The sequence below is a fragment of the Thalia democratica genome, chromosome 4 (genome assembly GCF_965202585.1).
Source record: "Thalia democratica chromosome 4, ktThaDemo2.hap1.1, whole genome shotgun sequence".
Taxonomy (NCBI): domain Eukaryota; kingdom Metazoa; phylum Chordata; class Thaliacea; order Salpida; family Salpidae; genus Thalia; species Thalia democratica.
Genome location: NC_139168.1, coordinates 8,054,289 through 8,072,097, shown reverse-complemented (window position 1 = coordinate 8,072,097; position 17,809 = coordinate 8,054,289).

Below are 17,809 nucleotides of genomic sequence, written 5' to 3'. Positions count from 1 at the left end.
TTTATATTGTTTTAGACTCAAAAAAATTATTTCAGCTCTAAATCAATGTAGATTATACTGATTTTCAGAATTATAAGCTTGAAAATATATTTAATATATAAAAAACTTTTTTATAAGTATATAGCAGTGGTCAGCAGGCAATTGGTGTTCGCGGGTAAAGTTTAAGTATCTAAATCTTCGCGGGCCGTAGTTTCAGTTTTAGTCATAATATGAACCCTATGATTTAATAACCCTATAACAAAATACTATTACTTTGTTATTTTGAAAATTTAAAAGTCATGAACTTTACTCCTAAAAACTATTCAGGTAAAATATGATTTAATTGCATCTAAGTAAAAAAAATAAAACAGCGAAAATCTTTTAAAGTAACTTCGAACTAAAAAAAACTAGCCTTATTTTCAGAAAGTTTAACAAAAGTTACAGATAGTCCATATAAAAACACTAAAAACTAGGATTTTAATCGTATACTAAATCTATCAAATATTTAAAATATACAAAAATAATTTTTAAATAATTATACTTATTAATTAATTATACTTATAATATTTAAACTTTAATTAGTTAAACTCAGTTTTTTTTCATTTTTAATGTACAATTTAGGTTTATTTTTGTCTTTTTGTTGTATGTCTTTCTGTATAAGTGGCCTAGGTTTCGATGCCTTGGTCCTTCGTATGACAATAAACTTACAATAATAATACAGAAAAAAAAAATATAAATGTTATATTAGTTTAAAAAACTAGCCTATTTTTATATATTATTTGCTTTATTAAATGATTTATTTTGTAAATGTTCGTTTTTCCTTTGTGGTAACCATGGCATATGTAAAACAAAAAAATTTTTTTTTTTGGTACTGTTTTTAACCCTTATAAGGAATGTAAGCACGGCAAAAAAAATGCAATTAATACTGTTATACTACATACATTATTAATAGTGAAATTAGTCTCGTATACTTTTATTATAAAGCAAGGCATTGTTAAGTACAGCGTTTTTCTAGAAAACAAGGTTTAAATGTAGAATGGTATGTTTAAATTGCTTTTTAAGTTTAAGTAGATCAGGGCTTACACTAATTTAAAGAAAAGGATTATAAGTCTTAGTAACTAGACATTAGCTTAAATCAGCCTGGTTTATTTAAATACTTCAAAAAAAAGTTTTTAGGTTGAAATGCACTTAGCTTTGAAGCCAATGTGTGTGTTTTTAAACTTATATGTTTACAATAAACATTAATACCATTTAAATTCATAGCGACTTTAAAACTTAAAGTGTTACATATAATTAGATTCAAAACTGTAAATTGAAAAAGACATACATCATTAGTTTTTCTAACCACTCTTATAAGCAAAAAAGCCTGATGACCAAAACCTCTTCATAGACATTAGAGTTAAAATATTTTAAGTAAAATATTATATTTTATAAAAAACAAGAATTGCAACAAAAGAACTTTCTTTAAGTCGTCGTAGATTGGACACAAGTGTTAATGTGATAATTTACATGTAAAAAGAAACCAACTGATAAATCTAAAGGCGAGTTTTTCGGTATACTATCATAACACATCTGTGTTCAAGATCGACCCGATTTTTTTACATTATTTTTATTTACTTAATTATTTATATAATTTTTGAAGTTTTTTAATTTATTCTTTTATTTAGTTTTCACTATCACTGTTACCCCTAGCCTTATCCTTGTTCGGTAAGCGGTTATCGAATTTGACTGGGTGGATTTTGATCGGGTGGATTTCGAATGCAGGGGGATTATGATCGCGGGTGAATGATGAACATGTCCTAATTTTTGGTTCCAATAAAATAGCATTTGGGTGGTTTTTAGGGAAATTTAATTTCGCTAATATGAAAATTTTTTCAAATAATCTAATTTTTTACACAATGTGTTTTTGCTGCATTTACCTCTAAAAAATTTGCTAAACACTTAAAGGTAACCGTACGTTAAGCGCCTTAGTGAGGATAAAAATTTATTTAAAAACACAGAAAAATGTAATAATACTAAATTACTTAAAATCTTAAAATGACTTTGAAAATTTTATCTATTTTCTCTAAATTAAAATGTTTTTGTGTATATTAAAATATAATGCATAATAGAAATATCGTTTTAAAAAACTTAGGTATAAACTAATTACTTAAAAAAACACTAATTTTTTTTAAGTAATCAAATGTTGGTTCACTTTTCGCATTATTTTTGTATAAAATAGAAATCATTCTCAACTAGTTAACCTATTTAACAAACGTTTCATAAAAAACTTACTGAATCTAAGTACTACTAAAGTAATTTTTAGTTCAACAGTTGCTGTTGAAAGAGGAAATTTGTTATCTCAACTGAGAAAAAACACTGCAAGAAAGCTAACCTGTCTTTTTGACATTTTCAATCCTAAGCAGTAAAATTTTAAATGGGGTTTAAAAAAGTTTTCTAGTGAGTAACTTAAAAAAAATTGATTGCATCAATTAGCAAAAAACAAAATCGATTACATAAAGTGTTGACTAACTATCTGTGCTCCAACGAAGCTGCATAATAAGAGGCATTTTCTAAAGAAATTTGTAAAATAAATGGCCATTTTTATGTAACTTAGTATTTTTATAATTTTCTTTATTAAAATAAAGATTTATAAAACAAAGTTTTTTTTTCTAACTTGAAAAATTTATATTTTTACTGTTTGGATTTTTTTTTTCGATTGTCATTCACAGAATTTCTATCTTGCAAGATTTAAGTTAGAGAGTTATTTTGTATAAATCAAAAACTGATGCTTTTTTTAACCTTATTACTTATTTAATTTGAACTTAAAATACTTTAAAAGTCAAGATTTAAAATAAATCTTGCATATAGTTATTTTGTTAATGTCTGATCTTTGATCTTTGTGACACTAAAAAGATGTTATTTTCTGTAAAATACTAATTTATTACTGAATCAACACGAACAATTCAATACACTGAATTTTCTATTCTCTCAAATTTAAAGAAACCCAAAGATTCTAACATACACCAAAGAAGACGCGAATAAAGACAAAAGTTTTAGAATAATTAACAAGGTGTTCAGCTACTTTCACCTGTATATGATGAAAAACCTATAATTGAAACTACCATACGTCGGTTGTTAGTCAAAATAATTCAAGAAAATAGATAGTTGACGTGACAAACAGAGCCTATTTTCAGTAAATCCTAGAACTCTCTTCACTTCTGAACCAGTACTCCAATGAACAAGGAAACTCAATGTTACCAATTGAAACAATTGTAAATGCTACTGTGAAAGTAGTTACATTGGACAAAATTTTCGTCACCTAAAAACAAAAAAAAAGATCATGTTTCAAAATATATTAACTCACACATCAGTGAAAAAAAAGATAAATAGAGCTTGTAGTCAAGAATTCGATAAGTAAAAAAGGTAAAGCTGAACATTTAGTAAAGTACACTTGTATTAGGAAAAATTTTTATTTTCTCAAAATTTGATATTGAGATACAATTTTTAAATACCTAGGAATTAATAAGAATGGTAAACATTCTAATACATTTAAATAAACATAGTTTATATTTATAGAAGGAATTTGTATACACTTTAACTTTACTTAGTTAAAAGACATTTTGTTTTTTTTTCCGAACTTACTTATGTCTATAACACTTAAATTTACTTAATTGATTAGTTAGTGCATTTATGTAATATTTATTTTTTTTTTTATCATAGTTTATTGTTTTAATTGTATTTTCGCTGACAAAAATTGATGAAATATTTTGGAAAAGAAAAAATTTGAGTCATTTGTTTTTTCAATTAACATTAAAAATAAGTATGATGTTCAAATTATTAAATTAAAATGTTTTTTTTTATATAAAAAGTTATTCACTTAAAACCTACCTGTTGTTTTGAGAATAATAAATTACAGTTTATGAATAGGATTCTATAGCTTATTGAACAAAAGAACATGAACGTTCTAGATGTTTTGTCCTAGGATCTGGTGTACTAAAAAGCCTTTCGATTATAGAGACGCACATTACTTAATGTTAAATTGTGTTTTTGATGACACTCAAAATATTTAATATTCTAAATCACTTTTTTCAGACAAAGAGCAAATAAAAGAAGGTAGCAAGCCCGTGTTACATCATTGGGTATGTGTAACATTGGCCAACTACCTTATAATTTATTACCCAAACTTTGCTTATATACGCGTCGGTTGTTGTGTATGGGACAGTTTATTGGTATATGGGTTTTTTGTAGCTTTTTCTTTAAATTTGAGAGAAAAAAAGCAAAAAGAGAGAGTCATATCTAGTGATAAATTTTTTGTCATGATATAATCAGAAATAATATTTTCAGAATTTAATATTTTTTTGTGACAAAGAAAACACGAAGATAAAAGAAATATATGTACAAATTTATATTTAAATTATATGAGGTTTAAAGAAATATAACAAATTGCTACAATTTTTGATTTCTATTTGAGTAAGACAGATTTTTACTTTATATTGAAAAAGGTTATTATATCTTTATGTTTAAGAAAACAAATAGAAATATTGAATATGTTATTATAAAAAATAAAGTAAATGTCTTCGGAAGCTGAGATCATAGCCTTGATTGAAAGTTACAATGAAAACTGTTGAAAGAAAAATTAAAGCATTTAGATGTAAAAAAGACAATGAATTCGATTCACTCCAGGCTGATATTTGTAGATAAAAAATTGAGTATAATGAGAAAATTAAGAGCGTTTAGAAGATTATAGTTAAAATTCAGAACGATGACAAAATGTGATGTTTAGTAACAGAGTCATTTCCTTAGAAGAAAAACTCACAGAGTTAGAAAGAAATTTTTGGAATTTAAAACAGATTTTTCTTTTAAATTTGGAAATTTGAATCAAAGTTTTCTACATATGCTGATGAAATGGAAACAATCAAGCCAAGAGACCTTTTTTTTTAAATCATTACTAAATTCAACAGTTTTGATGCAAAATTTAAAACTCATGCTGATATTGTCAAAAACAAGCCAGTTGAAGTTCTTACCGACATAAGCAGTAAACTTGATGTTGTTTAAGATAAAACAGATGCTGATACCGAATAGAAACAGATAGAAAAGAAAAGATTAAATATCATCGTATTTAACATTCATGAAAATAAAAATGTTCCTATACAAAGTCATTTAGATAGCTGTTAAAAAGATTTCATAGTCCCACAAGAAATATTAGGTGAAAATAAAATCGAAAAACATGAACTAGAATCTTCATACCGTATAGGTAAATTTGAAGTTGGAAAAGTCTGACCTATAATTTTAAAACTCAATGACACAAAAGCTAAAGTAAGACTGATTAAACCGAGAAATTTCAAACATGTGACACATGAATTTGAAGTTAAAATATACATAAATCTGGATCGAACCATTGAACAACTGATACTTTTAAGAAGCTACGAGAGAAATTTAAAAGAAAACAAGCTATGGCTGAACAAAATAGTATCAATATAAAATACGTGATAATGAACAATAAAATAATGGAAGCTACAAATCATCATTTTGGACATGATGCCCAGAAACTCTGAGATTAATAGGACAGATGTAAGTCAGACTTTTTAAATTAAAATAAAACTCAATCTATCTGCTAGTGTTGATAAGATTAATCAGTCTTCTTTCTAAAGTTTATTTAAATCAGTTTAAAGATTGTTTGCTAATTAATTACCAAATCAACACAAAAATTCAATACTACGATATTTTATTCTCTCAAATTAAAAGAAACCTACAGATTCTAGCATACACCACAACATACGCGTATATGAACAAAGTTAGTAGAATATTTTACAGGGTGTTCAGTCACTTTCACCTGTACATGATGAAAAATCTGTAATTGAAACTACCATGCGTCGGTTCTTGGTCAAAATTAGTTAAAAAAAAGATAGTTGAGGTGACAAAAAGAACCTATTTTCAGTAAATCTTAGAACCCCCTTTACGTCTAAACCAATAGTCAAACGTTCAAGGAGACTCAATGTAATTAATTGAAAAACTGCTTGTAGTCTACACTCTACAGCTTAAATGCTATTGTGAAAGTAGTTTACTATCGAAATCAACCCGCATTAAAAATCCACCCGTTTTTTATTTTATTATCTTTATTTATTTTTTTTTTTTTTTTTAATTCGTATTTTTTATATTTTTTCTTTTTACTATTTCACTATAACTGTTGACCCCTAACTCTTGCCCTCGATCGGTAAGCAGTTCTTGAAATTGACTTGATGGATTTTGAACGCGGGGGTATTGTGAAAGTAGTTACGTCGGACAAAACTTTTCGTCACTTAAAAATAAGAATAAAGATCATTTTATAAAATGCATTAACTAACGTATCAGTGACAAAAAAGATAAAATAAGCGTAGCAGTCAAAAGTGCAATAAAAAAAAAACTACAGCTGAACGTTTAGTAAACAATACTATATGTAAAAACAATTTGCATTTTCTCAAAATTTAATATTGTGAGACAATTTTAAAACATTATGGAATTAATTAGACTAGAAACCACTTTAGTACATTAAAATAAACATAATTAATGCAAATAGAAGGAATTTTATTGCACTTTAGCCTTATTCAGTGATATATTTATGACAAAACATAAATTGTTAAAAAGTTTATTACTTAACAATTGTTTCAAGCTAAAACGATGATCACAAGTAAAAAAGTAAACCTACTAGCAAGTTGCTACGGACAAATATTTTATATAGTTTTAAATAAGTAATTAGTTGTTTAGGTAATTGGTTAATTAGTTAGATTTTAGTAGTTTTCAGTAAGATAAGTTAATATTAACGTAAATACAATTTTAACAAAAATCTAACGACAAAACAAAAGTACATAATGAAAACAAAGGTAGATTAAACTTAAATTTTGTAAATTAAGACTTTAAATAAAACTTTTTAAAATGTCTACATTTTCCAATCAATTCTGATTTCAAGTTTAAAATTTGTTGTTATCTGCTAATGCAATTTCGAGTGTCTCCAAATTACATAGGGTGCAAATTTTACTAGGCTTATTTTGTTACTGCGATGAATTATTTTCCATTTTATCATTTTTCTCCAATCAGGGTTGCAATTTTTGATTTTGTGAATAAATCTACTTAATCTGTACTTTCTTTCTTTTTTACATTTTTAAAGGATTGTGTATGTTCGTAAAGTCTACTTTTTAATTGTCTTCTAGTTGAACCAATGTAAATATGTTCCTTTTGGTTATGCATAACTGTTGCTTTATAAATGACTTTATTTAGCATTTTCTTTTCTAAATGAAAGGTACTTTTATTTCTCCAGGTCCATATTTATGTCCAAAAAATCCATCCTTTGTGTGCTGAGTTCGATTGTCACTTTTAAATTATCTTGCTGAAATACTTACGTTAGAGATTTTCTCCGTTGCTAAATAAATCTTTGTGATCGTTTTTTCACTATAAGCAAACCGTCATCTCGATAAAGGCCGCAATTGGATTTTTTGATCATCTTACCATTAATCATCTCATTTAGGATAAATAATCCAACCAATTTAGAAACCTCTGCCTCATGGAAGCTTACCATTAGGATATCAAAAAGATCATGAGCAGAGTTCTTTTTTATCCAACATTCATTATTGAAAAGTTAAATGGTTTTACAAGAGTGATAAATAATTTCAACTTGATCATTACTAACATCTATATATCTTCTTGCAAATTAAATAGTATTAATAAGAGTTTTTTAGAAATGCATGGATAAAAATCCACAACATCAAATTTCATGAAAGCATATAGCTTCTTATTTTTGATATTGTTAAACCATTCAAGAACTTGTTCAGTTATAGCCGTTTTGTTTATTTTTCAAATTTACTTATGTTGATTAGGCATGAATTTTCTTAATTGATTAATTAGTATTTTTATATAATGTATATTGTTTGTGTTTTGTCATAGTTTATTGTTTCAATTGTATTTTCCCGACGGGAATTGATGAAATATATTGGAAAAGAAAGATTTTAAGTCAATTTATTTATTCAGTACAGATTATGATTAAGCCTGATGTTTAAATTATTAAGTTAAAAAGTTTACTTTGTTTAAATATGAAAAACTATTTGCTTGAAAACTATCCGTTATTTCAAGTATTATAAGTTACAGTTTATAAATAGGATACTATAGCTTAGTGAACAAAAGAAAATAAACGTTCAAAATATTTGGTCCTAGGATCTAGTGTACTAAAAAGCCTTTTGATTATAGGATGCACATTACTTAATTTTTAGTTGTATTTTTGATGACACTCAAAATATTTAACATTCTAAATCACTTTTTGCAGACAAAGAGCAAATAAAAGAAGATAGCAAACCCGTGTAACATCATCGGATATGTGTAACATTGACCAACTATCTGTTGGTTAACTACCCAAACTTTGCTTATATACGGGTCAATTGTGTTGTATGGGACAGTTTGTGGGTAAATGGGTTTTTTGTAGCTTTTTCTTTAAATTTGAGAGAAAAAAAGCAAAAAGAGAGCGTCAAATCTAAAGATAAATTTTTGTCTAGATATAATCAGAAATTAATATATTCAGAAATTAATTTTTTTTTGTGACAAAGAAAACACGAAGATAAAAGAAAAAGATGTAACAAATTTATATTTAAACTATATGAGGTTTAAAGATATCTAACAAAAAGCATCAATTTTTGATTTCTATTTAAGTAAGACAGATTTTTAATTTATATTGCAAAAGGTTACTATATGTTTGTTTGAAAAAAACAAATAAAAATATTGAAAAAGGTTATTGTAAAAAAATAAAGTAAATGTCTTTGGAAGCTGAGATCAAAGCCTTGATTGAAAGTTCAAAAGTTTGAAAACTGTTGAAAGAAAAATTGAATGCATTTGTATATAAAAAGACAATGAATTTAATTCACTCCGGGCTGATATTTGTAGATTAAAAACTGAGTATAATTAGAAAAATAAGAGCATTGAGAAGATTATTGTTGAATTTCAGAATGATGACAAAATGTGATGTTTAATAACAGAGTCATTTCCTTAGAAGAAAAACTCACAGAGTTACAAAGAAGTTTTTTGGAATTTAAAACAGAGTTTTCTTTTAAATTTAAAAATTTTTAATCAAAAATTTCTACATATGCTGATGCAATGGAAACAATCAAGCCAAAAGAAAGTTTTTTTAAAATCATTACTAAATTCAACAGTTTTAAAGCAAAATAAAAAATATATGCTAATGTTGTCAAAAACAAGCCAGTTGAAGTTCTTACCGACATAAGCAGTAAACTTGATGTTGCTAAAGATAAAATAGATGCTGATAACGAACAGAAACAGATTGAAAACAAAAGATTAAATATCATCGTATTTAACAATCCTGAAATTAAAACCGTTCCTTTACAAATTCAATTAGATATCTGTTAGAGAGATTTCAAAGTCCCACAAGAAATATTAGGTGAAAATAAAATCGAAAAACATGAACTAAAATATTTATACCGTATAGGCAAATTTGAAGTTGTAAAAGTCAGACCTATAATTGTAAAACTCAATGACACAAATGGTAAAGTACGAATGATTAAACCGAAAAATCTAAAATACGTGACACATGAGCTTGAAGTTAAATATACATAAATCCGGATTGAACTATTGAACAACTGAAAATGTTTAAGAAGCTACGAGATGAATTAAAAAGAAAATAAGCTATGGAAGAACAAAATAGTATTAGTATAAGTTACGTGATAAAGAACAATGAAATAATGGAAGCTACAAATCATCATTTTTGGTATGATGCCCAGAAACTCTGTGATTAATAGGAAAGACTGTAAGCCAGACTTTTTAAATTAAAAAAAAAACTTAATGTATCTGCTAGTGTTGATAAGATTAATCAGTATTCTTTCTAAAGTTATTTTAAAGGAGTTTAAAGCTTGTTTGCTAATTTGATACCAAACTAACACAAACAATTCAATACTACGATTTTTTTTCAAATTAAAAGAAACCCATAGATTCTAACATACACCACAACATACGCATATATGAACAAAGTTAGTGGAATGTTTTACAGGGTGTTCAGACACTTTCAACTGTATAAGATGAAAAACCTATGATTGAAACTACCATACGTCGGTTCTTAGTCAAAATTAATTAAAGAAAAAGATAGTTGACGTGACAAACAGAACCTATTTTCAGTAAATCATAGAACCCCCTTTACGTCTAAACCAATAGTCCAACGATCAGAAAGACTTAATGTAACTAATTGAAGAAATTCTAGTAGTCTACAAGCTTAATCGCTATTGTGAAAGTGGTTTACTATCAAAATCTACCTGCATTCAAAATCAACCCGATTTTTTTTTATATATTTAATTCGAATTTTTTATATTTATTCTTATTAGTATTTCACTATCACTGTTACCCCTAACTCTTGTTCTCGATCGGTAAGCAGTTCTTAAATTTGACTGGATGGATTTTGAACGCAGGGGGGTTGTTAAAGTAGTTACGTCGGACAAAACTTTTTGTTACCTAAAAACAAGAATAAAATATCATGTTCTAAAATGCATCAACTCATGTATCAGTGACAAAAAAGATAAAAAAAAGCGTAGCAGTCAAAAGTGCAACAAAAAAAAACTACAGCTGAATATTTAGTAAACAATACTTGTTGGAGAAACAATTTTCATTTTATCAAAATGAAATAATGTGAGACAATTTTCGAACATTATCGAACTAATTAGACTAGAAACCACTTTAGTACCTTTAAAAAAACATAGTTTATGTAAATTGAAGGAATTTGTCTACACTGTAGCCTTATTAGTTAAGAAATTTTTTTTTCAAGTTTACTTATGTTGATAAGGCTTGAATTTACTCAATTGATTAGTTAGTGTTTTCATGTAATATATATTGTTTGTATTTTATCATAGTTTATTGTTTAAATTATTTTTTCTGACGAGAATTGATGAAATATGTTGAAAAAGAAAGAATTAAAGCCAATTTATTTATTCAGTATAGATTATAAACAAGACAGATGTTTAAATTGTTAAATTGAACCGTTTACTTTGTTTAAATATGAAAAACTATTTGTTTAAAAACTACCTGTTATTTTAAGTATCATAAGCTACAGTTTATAAACAGGACATTATTGTTTATTGAACAACGAAAAATAACGCTCAAAATGTTTTGTTCTAGGACCTGTTGTACAAAAAAACCTATCGATTATCATGACGCTCATTAGTAATGTTTAGTTGTGATTTTGATGACAATAAAAAGTTTTAACTTTTTTATTAACTTTTTTCAGATAAAAAGCGAATAAAAGAAGGTAGCCGGTCAATGTTACATCATCTGGTATGTGTAACATTGGCCAACTACCTTATAATTTATTACCCAAACCTTGCTTATATACGCGTCGGTTGTTGTGTATTGGACAGTTTGTGGGTAAATGGGTTTTTTGTAGCTTTTTCTTTAAATTTGAGAGAAAAAAAAACATAAAAGAGAGAATTATTCCTAATGATAAATTTTTTGTCGTAATATAATCGGAAATTAACATTTTCAGAAAAAATATTTTTTGTGACAAAGAAAACACAAAGTAAAAAAAAATATATGTAACAAATTTATATTTAAATTGTATGGGTTTAAAGAAATTTAACAAAAAGCCTCAATTTTTGATTTCTATTTGAATAAAACAGATTTTTAGTTTATATTGCAAAAGGTTATTATATGTTTTTGTTTTAAAAAAACAAATAAAAATATTGAAATAGGTCATTGTAAAAAATAAAGTAAATGTCGTTAGAAGCTGAAATCAAAGCCGTGATTGAAAAATACAAAATCTGAAAACTGTTGAAAGAGAAATTGTACATATGGATGTAAAAAAGACAATGAATTTATTTTACTCCAGGCTGATTTTAGTAGATTAAAAACTGATTATAATGAGAAAAGTAAGAGCATTGAGAAGATTATTGTTGAATTTCTGAATGATTACAAAAATGTGATGTTTAGTAACAGAGTCATTTCCTTAGTAAAAAACTCACAGAGTTACAAAGAATTTTTTTGGAATTTAAAACAGAGTTTTTATTTAAATTTGAAAAGTTTGAATCAAAGTTTTTTACATATGCTGATGCAATGGAAACAATCGAATCAAAAGCCTTTTTTTCTAAATCCTTACTAAATTCATTAGTTTTGAAGCAAAAATTAAAACTTCTGCTGATATTGTCAATAACAAGCCAGTTGAAGTTATTACCGACATAAGCAGTAAACTTGATGTTGTTAAAGATAAAACAGATGCTGATACCGAACAGAAACAGATTGAAAAGAAAAGATTAAATATCATAGTATTTAACATTCCTGAAAATAAAAGTGTTCCTTTACAATGTCAATTAGATAGCTGTAACAAAGATTTCAAAGTTCCACAAGAAATAATAGGTGAAAATAAAATCGAAAAACATGAACTAAAATATTTATACCGTATAGGTAAATTTGAGTTGGAAAAGTCAGACCTATAATTGTAAAACTCAATGACAAAAAGCTAAAGTAAGACTGATTAAACCGAGAAATCTCAAACATGTGACACATGAATTTGAAGTTAAATTATACATAAATCAGGATCAAATCATTGAACAACTGAATACTTTTAAGAAGCTACGATAAGAAATAAAAAAAAAACAAGCTATGGCAGAACAAAATAGTCTCAATATAAAATACGTGATAAAGAACAATAAAATAATGGAAGCTACGAATCATCATTTTCGGTATGATGCCCAAAAACTCTGGAATTAATAGGACAAACTGTAAGTCAGACTTTTTAAATTAAAAAAAACTTAATCTATCTGCTAGTGTTAATAAGTTTAATCGCTATTCTTTCTAAAGTTATTTTAAATCAGTTTAAAGATTGTTTGCTAATTCATTACCAAATCAACACAAACAGTTCAATACTACAATTTTTTTATTCTCTCAAATTAAAAGAAACCCACATATTCTAACATACACCACAAAATACGCGTATGTGAACAAAGTTAGTGGAACATTTAACAAGGTGTTCAGCCACTTTCAACTGTACATGATGAAAAACCTATAATTGAAACTACCATACGTTGGTTCTTAGTCAAAATTAATTAAGAAAAAGGTAGTTGACGTGACAAACGGAACCTTTACAACAAACCTTTACGTCTAAACCAGTAGTCCAACGATATGGAAGACTTAATGAAGCTAATTGAAGAATTTCTTGTTGTCTTCAAACTTAGTGCTATTGTAAAAGTCGTTTACTATCAAAATCTACCCGCATTCAAAATCCACCCAATTTTTTATTAATTATCTTTATTCATTTTTTTAATGTATTTAATTTGCATTTTTTATATTTCGTCTTGTTAGTATTTCACTATCACTGTTACCCCTAACTCTTGCCCTTGATCGGTAAGCAGTTCTTGAATTTGACTGGATGATTTTTGAAACGCGGGGGATTGTGAAAGTAGTTACGTCGGACAAAACTTTCCGTCACCTAAAAACAAGAATAAAAATCATGTTCTAAAATGCATCAATTCACATATCAGTGACATAAAATGTAAAAAGAGCGTAGCAGTCAAAAATGCAGTAAAAAAAAAACTACAGCTGAACGTTTACTAAACAATACTTGTTGTAGAAAATAATTTCATTTTATTAAAATTTAATACTGTGAGACAACTTTGAAACATTACGGAACTAATTAGACTAGAAATCATTTTAGTACATTATAATAAACAGAAATTATGTAAATAGAAGGAATTTTATTACACTTTAGCCTTATTTAGTTATAGCCATTTTTTTATTTTACAAGTTTATTTATGTTGATTAGGCTTGAATTTACTCAATTGATTAGTTAGTATTTTCATGTAATATATATTGTTTGTATTTTATCTTAGTTTATTGTTTAAATTACTTTTCCTGACAAGAATTGATGAAATATGTTGGAAAAGAAAGATTTTAAGCCAATTCATTTATTCAGTAAAGATTATAAATAAAACTGATGTTTAAATTATTAAATTAAAACGTTTACTTTGTTTAGATATAAAAAACTTATTTGCTTAAAAACTACCTGTTATTTTAAGTATCATAAGTTACAGTTTATAAACAGGACATTATTGTTTATTGAACAACGAAAAATAACGCTCAAAATGTTTTGTCATAGGACCTGATGTATTAAAAAACATATCGATTATCGTGGCGCTCATTATTAATGTTTAGTTGTGATTTTGATAACAATAAAAAGTTTTAACTTTCTTATTAATTTTTTTCAGATAAAAAGCGAATAAAAGAAGGTAGCCGGTCAATGTTACATCATCAGGTATGCGTAACATTGGCCAACTACCTGCTAATTTATTATCCAAACTTTGCTTATATACGCGTCGGTTGTGGTGTAAGGGACAGTTTGTGGATAAATGGGTTTTTTGTATCTTTTTCTTCAAATTTGAGAGAATGAAAAAAAAAACAAAAAGAGAGAAATTCTAGTGATCAACTAATTATTTCGATATAATCAAAAATTAATATTTTCGGAAATTAACACTTTTTTGTGACAAAGAAAAAACAAATGAAAAAGAAATTTTTGCAACAAATTTATATTTAAAGTAGATGAGGTTTAAATAAATCTAACAAAAAAGCATAACTTTTTGATTTATATCGAATAAACTGTTGAATTTTGCGAGATTAAAGCCCTGTGGTTAAAAAAAAGAAAAACATTGAAAACAGTAATGATATCATTTTCTGAAGTCTTATAAAGAATACTTATTTTTATGAATCTTTATTTTTTTTAATCAGAAAAAATATTCAATAAGACAAATAGCTTGCAACATAAAAAAAAAATTAGCTAGCTTACTAAAATGAACAAGTTTTAGTACTAATGTAAATAACAAGAATTCCACAATTTCTTACAAAAGTCCGTAAGATAGGCATAGAAAATTAGAAATAAAAACATAGAAAATAACATATACAAACAAGCAAAGTATATTAAATAGTCTCAAACTTGAAAAGAAAATAATTAACCACTTTACAAACAAACAATGCTGTTTAGTCATTATTAGATAATTATTAAACCACAAATTAATCAATAATCCAAAAACCAGACTAATAAATCGATGTTACTTTGACATAGGACAGATAAAAAAAATTAATAAACGAAATCAACAAGAGACTAAGAAAAACAAACCAATATAACCAATGAAAAAGTAAACAAGAAGTAATCAAATGGTACAAAAACTTAGAAAGGCATAAATACAAACTAATGAAATTTGACAAAGAAGACTTTTATCCACCAATAACAGAAAGATTACTAAAAGATGCTTGAAATCTTAAAACTACACAAATAACAACATAAGAAAAAAAGATAATCCCTAACTAGAAGCATGTTAGTTAATTGAACTATTCATTTTACAGCGACAAAATAATATCTATAGACTAAATACTAATCAATGTAGAAATAGAAAAAAACTAAGAAAAGACGCAAAATTACTTAATACATAGGCATGAATATAATTATAGAAATCTTTTGTGGAAGATTTATTTCTTAGATGTTAATTCCAACCTACTGAAAAATTAACTAGGAAAATACTAAAAAGGAAAAAACACCTAAACTAGAAACAATAATATACAGGTTGTGCTCTAAAGATGCTATATTGGGGTAGCTGTTAAAATTGCACGATGGGACAAAATTGCACGAGAGCACAAAATTGCACGTATATACTTTTGCACGAGGGGATACAAATTCACGAAGACACTTTTGCCAGGAGACACTTTTGCACGAACTATTTTTTTTATTTTTTTTTGTTAATTTTGTTTATTTTCTTATTTTTATTTTTTATTTTTCTTTATTTTTGTTACCCCTAACCATTACCCTCAGTTAATAAGTTTTTTTATTTAACATTTTTTCTTAAACTTTTTAAATTTTTCTTTTACAGTTTTTTATTTTATTTTTATTTACCTTTTCTTTTTAAAATCAAAGTTACCCCTAACCCTTATCCTCGGTCGGTAGCTTTTTTTTAATATTTTGATTTTTTTTAATTAATTTTTTTTTTATTAGTAATTTTTTTATTTTCACTATCACTGTTACCCCTAACCTATACCGTTGGTCAGTATCTTTTTTTTTATTTATTAAATTATCTTTTAAATTTTTGTCTGTTTTTTTTTGTGTTTTTTTACTCCCGTTGAAAAATGTAATTCGTGCAAACTTGGCTTTGTGCAAATTTGGCTCCGTTGAATTTTGTGCATTCGTGCAATTTTGTTCTCGTGCAATTTAGTAACCTTTTGCAATTTTTTCATCGTAAAATTTAGACCCGTTCCCGCTTTATTAATACTTGAATCTGATATAACTTGCATCAACAAAAGAACTGAATTAATGAGCTTATGCAGATACAGAAACAAATTTTAATTAATAAACTGAAAAGCAGATAAAACTTTAATAAGAATATAATAAAAGTACAAAATAGTTTTTTGAGTTTTGCATTGAGCTTTGTTAACGCTTTATTTGAATTAATTTTTTTAGAAAGTTCTTAACTCAATTTATATAAAATTTTAGAAACATTTTTAGACAACCCATTGATCCCTTTAAGTCTTGACTGTTTCATTTACTTAATACAAACTTGATTTTTAGATTTACAGTGACTTTTAGTTTTTTTAGTATTTTGTTGATACTTAGCTTAAATTTCAATTTTAGAGAGTTTTTAATTTAACTTAGATAAGTTACTAGGTAAAATTTAATTCAAGCTTTTTTTTTAAGTTCTTAAATCAAACTATTTGTTTTTGTTTTTTGATTTATTACGACATTTAAATTCAATTCGTTTTTAAATTAATACTAATTTCACCGTATATTAACTGACAAACTTGAAAATTCGAATAATTAATGTTTTAATTTTTTTTAAGATTTTCATGTATGAACAAGTTTTTTAATAACATTATAGATAATTAACATTGTTAGCTTCAGTTTACTATTTTTGTTTTACTTGATAAAGTCGCATTTTTTTGCCATTGATATCTGGTAGAAAATAATGTATTTAATTTTTGTTTTATTTAGAAGTAATACAAACAAACTCTAGTTTCCTTTATTTGGTATTTGAGAGCTTTTTTATTTAGTTAAATTTATTTTTAAGATTTTATAATTGTTTTTATAAACACAGTTTATAGCTTTATAGGAAGATTTATAATGTACATAATTGCCAAACACTCAAAGTACTTTGGATATCTCTAGAATATTTTGAATATTATTTTTAAACTCAGGCTAACTCAGGATAGCTTTTTTCTATAACCTCAGTCTAATTTTTTATTTGGTTAGTGTTTTTGTATTTATTAGGCAAAAATTAGGAAAACAAACTTTTTAAGAATAAAAAAAAAACATTTTCTTAGAACTATTCTTTTTATTGTTATTCTTATCTGGTAAGAAGTAGCTTTTATGTTGATGAAAATTCAAGTGAAATACCCAGAATTGGTTTTAGCCAGAGGGTAGAGTTGTTGTTCAAAGTTGATTAATTTTTAATTTTAGATAATTTGTTGACAATAAATTTGTTTTCTATTTGTTTCAGTCAAAACTTGTCTTGTACTAAGAAAGTCTGATCGTTGGACAACAACTTAATCAGGAATGACTGCTAGCTGCTTAATCATGCCGAGAAGCTCTCGCTCACTTAAAATTACTACGTATTTATGTCCCTTTAAAATAGAATCGCCTAGATCTTCATCACAGCACTAGTACAATTGATACAGTACAATTATGCTTCAATAAGTTGAAAATTTGTAGATCAATTAAAGCATCTTGTTTGGTATTTATAACTTGTTTCTGGAGAAAACTTTTTCAAAAATATATTATTAGGAAGACGATATAATGTTGTTTATAACTGACTAAGCTTTATTTATGTTTTAACTATGTACTGAACTTTAAACATATTTCATG